This window comes from Lampetra fluviatilis, chromosome 76 (assembly GCF_964198595.1).
Source record: "Lampetra fluviatilis chromosome 76, kcLamFluv1.1, whole genome shotgun sequence".
NCBI classification, from domain to species: Eukaryota; Metazoa; Chordata; class Hyperoartia; order Petromyzontiformes; family Petromyzontidae; genus Lampetra; species Lampetra fluviatilis.
Window position 1 is genome coordinate 3,764,466 of NC_136350.1, and position 5,275 is coordinate 3,769,740.

At 57.4% G+C, this 5,275-nt stretch overlaps 1 long non-coding RNA gene across 2 annotated transcripts in view; it reads left to right on the forward strand.

Moving 5' to 3' along the window:
* The first annotated feature begins 1,716 nt into the window (after nt 1-1,716).
* LOC144953438 (uncharacterized) overlaps nt 1,717-5,275 on the forward strand; it is an 8,501-nt gene continuing 4,942 nt past the window's right edge. Inside the window, exon 1 of one of the 2 annotated variants that reach the window (XR_013640810.1) lies at nt 1,717-1,906. This is a non-coding gene — a long non-coding RNA (uncharacterized LOC144953438). Of the gene's footprint in view, nt 1,916-5,275 lie in introns of both variants that reach the window. The other variant, XR_013640809.1, reaches the window with a different exon arrangement.

Here is a 5,275-nt window from a genome sequence, read left to right on the forward strand (position 1 = left end):
GGGGGGGTGATGGAGAGGGGGGGTGATGGTGGGGGGGGAGGTGTGGAGGGGGGGGTGATGGAGGGGGGGGAGTGATGGAGGGGGGGTGATGGAGGGGGGGGGGGGTGATGGAGGGGGGGGTGATGGAGGGGGGGGGGTGATGGTGGGGGGGGTGATGGAGGGGGGGGGGGGGTGTGGTGGGGGGGGTGATGGAGGGGGGGGGGTGATGGTGAGGGGGGGTGATGGAGAGGGGGGGGGTGTGGAGGGGGGGGGGGGTGATGGAGGGGGGGGGTGGTGGGGGGGGGGTGGTGGGGGGGGGTGATGGAGGGGGGGGGGTGATGGAGGGGGGGTGATGGAGGGGGGGGGTGTGGAGGGGGGGGGTGATGGAGGGGGGGTGATGGAGGGGGGGGGGGTGATGGGGGGGGGTGTGGAGGGGGGGGGTTGATGGGGGGGGTGATGGGGGGGGGGGGTGTGGAGGGGGGGGGGGTGTGGGGGGGGGTGATGGAGGGGGGGGGGGTGTGGAGGGGGGGTGATGGAGAGGGGGGGGGTGATGGAGGGGGGGGGGGTGATGGAGGGGGGGGGGTGATGGGGGGGGGTGATGGTGGGGGGGGGTGATGGAGGGGGGGGGGGTGATGGAGGGGGGGGGTGATGGAGGGGGGGGGGGGTGATGGAGGGGGGGGGTGATGGAGGGGGGGGGGGTGATGGAGGGGGGGGTGATGGGGGGGGGGGTGATGGAGAGGGGGGGGTGATGGAGGGGGGGGGGTGTGGAGGGGGGGGGGTGATGGAGGGGGGGGGGGTGATGGAGGGGGGGTGGGTGATGGGGGGGGGGGGGTGGAGAGGGGGGTGATGGAGGAGGGGGGTGATGGAGGGGGGGGTGATGGAGGGGGGGGGTGATGGAGAGGGGGGGGTGATGGAGGGGGGGGGTGATGGAGGGGGGGGGTGGAGAGGGGGGGGGTGATGGAGGGGGGGGTGATGGAGGGGGGGGGGTGATGGAGGGGGGGGTGATGGAGGGGGGGGGGGGTGATGGAGAGGGGGGGGTGATGGAGGGGGGGGTGATGGAGGGGGGGATGATGGAGAGGGGGGGGGTGATGGAGAGGGGGGGGTGATGGAGGGGGGGGTGATGGAGAGGGGGGGGTGATGGAGGGGGGGGTGATGGAGGGGGGGGTGATGGAGGGGGGGGGGGTGATGGAGGGGGGGGGGTGATGGAGAGGGGGGGGTGATGGAGAGGGGGGGGTGATGGAGGGGGGGGGTGATGGAGGGGGGGGGGTGATGGAGGGGGGGGTGATGGAGGGGGGGGGGGGTGATGGAGAGGGGGGGGTGATGGAGGGGGGGGTGATGGAGAGGGGGGGTGATGGAGGGGGGGGGTGATGGAGAGGGGGGTGATGGAGGGGGGGGGGTGATGGAGGGGGGGGTGATGGAGGGGGGGGTGATGGAGGGGGGGGGTGATGGAGAGGGGGGGTGATGGAGAGGGGGGGGTGATGGAGGGGGGGGGTGGAGGGGGGGGGTGTGGAGGGGGGGGGTGATGGAGGGGGGGGTGATGGAGGGGGGGGGGTGGAGGGGGGGGTGATGGAGGGGGGGGGTGATGGAGAGGGGGGGGTGATGGAGGGGGGGGGTGAGAGGGGGGGGTGATGGAGGGGGGGGGTGGAGAGGGGGGGGGTGATGGAGGGGGGGGGTGATGGAGGGGGGGGGTGGAGAGGGGATGAGGGGGAGGGGCTCTCCCCCCACTTTGCAGCAATCCCTGCGAGAGAGAATCTCGCCTGTGGGAAGCAGCAGCAGCATCAGCAGCAGCAGCTGGTGATGGTGGTGATGGTGATGGTGCAGATGATGGTGGTGCAGATGATGATGGTGATGATGGTGATGATGTTGATGGTGACCGGAGGAACTGGAGCGACCGTTGGAGGAGGTGGAGGAGGAGGAGGTGGAGGAGGTGGAGGAGGTGGGGCTGCCTATCCGCGCTACCTTTTGCAATTGCACGTCGCGTTAGATAACCTACAATGGATAAGTGCGGGTTTTTTTTGCTAAATCTCTGCACGATTTAAAGATGTAAAATCTGAGCTTCATAGCGCGGTATCGATGACGAGCTATCGATGACGAGGTATCGATGACATGAGGTGGGGATGCTTATCCGCGCTACCGTTTTAAATCGCCCGTCGCGTTTGATAACCTACAATGGATGGGCGCGTCAATAGAATATCACCTCACGCGATTTAAAAAGGTTACACAATCTTAGCTCTAGCGAGGTGTTAGCGATGATTTGTAGAGGTATCGATGAGGTATCCATGAGGTATCGATGGTTTAATGATCAAATATTGACGAGATATTCATGAGGTACTGATGAGATGAGGTGGGTATGCCTATGCGCGCTACCTTTTCCAATTGCACGTCGCGTTCGATAACCTACAATGGATAAGCGCGTCAATGCGATATCACGGCGAGATTTAAAGATGTCAAAGCGGTATCGATGATATATTGATGAGGTATCGATGATATATTGATGAGGTATCGATGATATATCGATGAGGTATCGATGATATATCGATGATGTGTTGATCAGATATTAATGGGGTCCTGAGGTATTGAGGTATCGATGAGATGGGGATGCTTATCCGCGCTACCGTTTGCAATCGCCAGACGCGTTCGATAACCTACAATGGATAGGCGTATCAGTACCTTGAGCACTGCACGCGCTGTATCGATGAGGAGTTTGTGGGTTCGATCCCAGACCCTGTGAGATGTTGACTGCCTCGCCTGGTCTACAGGAGGTCTCTCTATAGGTCTATGCGTTTGGATCTCTGTGGGTCTCTGTGAGTGTGGGTCTCTATGGGTCTCTGTGGGTCTCTGTGGGTCTCTGTGAGTGTGGGTCTCTATGGGTCTCTGTGGGTCTCTGTGAGTGTGGGTCTCTATGGGTCTCTGTGGGTCTCTGTGGGTCTCTGTGAGTGTGGGTCTCTATGGGTCTCTATGGGTCTCTATGAGTGTGGGTCTCTGTGGGTCTCTGTGGGTCTCTATGGGTCTCTGTGAGTGTGGGTCTCTATGGGTCTCTGTGGGTCTCTGTGAGTGTGGGTCTCTATGGGTCTCTGTGGGTCTCTGTGGGTCTCTATGAGTGTGGGTCTCTGTGGGTCTCTGTGGGTCTCTATGAGTGTGGGTCTCTGTGGGTCTCTATGAGTGTGGGTCTCTGTGGGTCTCTGTGGGTCTCTGTGGGTCTCTGTGAGTGTGGGTCTCTGTGGGTCTCTATGAGTGTGGGTCTCTGTGGGTCTCTGTGGGTCTCTGTGGGTCTCTATGAGTGTGGGTCTCTGTGGGTCTCTATGGGTCTCTGTGGGTCTCTGTGGGTCTCTATGAGTGTGGGTCTCTATGGGTCTCTGTGGGTCTCTGTGGGTCTCTATGGGTCTCTGTGGGTCTCTGTGAGGGCTGCAGGTCAACTGTTTAAACGTCACAAGTCAAATAGCCGTCTGAATAACCTACAACGCATAGGGCGCCTCGTCGACACGCGCGGCCTATCAGTGCTGGAGTTTTCAATTGCACGGACCTATCCGTTGTGCGTTTTACAATGCGGACCCCACCCCCCTCGATTGTAAACCGTAGTCTCTATAAGCGCGCTCGGGCGGCGGCTGTTATTGAATAACGTACACTGGATAGGTGCCGCGGGTGAGAGGCGTGTCGTAGGCAATTAATTAATCGATTAATCGTCAATCGATTACTTAATTAAATCTGAAATCTCGTTAATGTCAGCCGACAACGCAACCCACGACGGGGTTTGCGTGAAAAGGCGTTCAGGCAAAAGGTGAATTTACACTTCACACAGAGATGTCGATCACGAACTCACCAGCCCAGTCAGAGACCCACAGAGACTCATAGAGACCCACAGAGACTCATAGAGACCCACAGAGACTCATAGAGACCCACAGAGACTCATAGAGACCCACAGAGACTCATAGAGACTCATAGAGACTCATAGAGACTCAATAAGACCCACAGAGACTCATAGAGACCCACAGAGACCCACAGAGACTCATAGAGACTCATAGAGACCCACAGAGACCCATAGACTCACCACTCACATAGAGACTCATAGAGACCCATAGAGACTCATAGAGACTCATAGAGACCCACAGAGACTCATAGAGACCCACAGAGACTCATAGAGACTCATAGAGACCCACAGAGACCCATAGACTCACCACTCACATAGAGACTCATAGAGACTCATAGAGACTCATAGAGACTCATAGAGACTCATAGACTCACCACTCACATAGAGACTCATAGAGACCCATAGAGACCCATAGAGACTCATAGAGACCCATAGAGACTCATAGAGACCCATAGAGACTCATAGAGACCCATAGAGACTCATAGAGACTCATAGAGACCCATAGACTCACCACTCACATAGAGACTCATAGAGACCCATAGAGACCCATAGAGACTCATAGAGACTCATAGAGACCCACAGAGACCCATAGACTCACCACTCACATAGAGACTCATAGAGACTCATAGAGACCCACAGAGACTCATAGAGACTCATAGAGACTCATAGAGACCCACAGAGACCCATAGACTCACCACTCACATAGAGACTCATAGAGACTCATAGAGACCCATAGAGACCCATAGAGACTCATAGAGACCCATAGAGACCCACACTCATAGAGACCCATAGAGACTCATAGAGACCCACAGACCCACCACTCACACAGAGACCCACAGAGACTCATTGAGACCCACAGAGACCCATAGAGACCCACAGACTCACCACTCACACAGAGACCCACAGAGACCCACAGAGACTCATAGAGACCCACAGACTCACCACTCACACAGAGACTCATAGAGACCCACACCACCACGACCACGACCACCGTCGTCGTGACGCAAACAGCTGATTGTTGTTATTAAAGCGGCCGTGCTTGTGCGTGGTAGCATTTACAATTGCGCGGATCTATCCGCTCTACGTTTTCTAAAGCGTTGAGAACTACCATTTACAATCGCGATTCTAGATTCGAATTTCGTGCAATGGTTAAGCGGCGGGCGCAGCCCCTTATCCGTGGTACCATTTACATTCGCGTGGCTGTATTGTAAAATGTACAATGGATAAGTGTTAATGCGTAATGGATGTCGCATTGAAGATCGTACAATAGATAGGCAATGTTTAGCACACGCATTACAAACCGTACAATGCATTAGCATGGTCCAGCTGAATGCTATTACAAACCGTACAATACATTAGCATGGTTCGGCTGAATGTTATTGTAAACCGTACAATGCATTAGCATGGTTCGGCTGAATGTTATTGTAA